Here is a 465-nt window from a genome sequence, read left to right on the forward strand (position 1 = left end):
TAGTTTGTGTGGTGAGCCCTTATTCATAATATGCATAGTTTGTGTGTTATGCAAAGTTATCAGGAATATGCATAGTTTGTCACTCACTCACTCAAATTAAATCAAACCCCTAATTTACTGAACCAACCTACCTCATGATCCCAATAACAGTAGCAGTGATATTATCACCCTCAAAATTAGAGAACTTTGTAAGAGAACAAAAAGTTACACAACAACTTTCCTCAATTTCATATTGTTACAGAAATCGAACCCAGTAATTTGTTTTTCTTATTTTGGGACTCAGTCCACTATACAAAAGATCTAGACTATATTTGATCCATTAACACGTCAACGTTTCAACGCAAGGCATTAAAATCGAAGCAACTACACGAAAAACCCTAGAAATCTACGCATTTTAAAATTCAAACACTAAACTTGATTTAACTTTTTCATTTATTAAAAAAAAAAAAAACTGCAGCAAAATAA

At 31.8% G+C, this 465-nt stretch overlaps 1 protein-coding gene across 1 annotated transcript in view; it reads right to left on the minus strand.

Moving 5' to 3' along the window:
- LOC107466302 (proteasome subunit alpha type-6) overlaps window positions 1-465 on the minus strand; it is a 4,953-nt gene that overhangs the window by 4,104 nt on the left and 384 nt on the right. The gene's annotated exons all lie outside the window — the stretch shown is intronic.

This window comes from Arachis duranensis, chromosome 1 (genome assembly GCF_000817695.3).
Source record: "Arachis duranensis cultivar V14167 chromosome 1, aradu.V14167.gnm2.J7QH, whole genome shotgun sequence".
NCBI classification, from domain to species: domain Eukaryota; kingdom Viridiplantae; phylum Streptophyta; class Magnoliopsida; order Fabales; family Fabaceae; genus Arachis; species Arachis duranensis.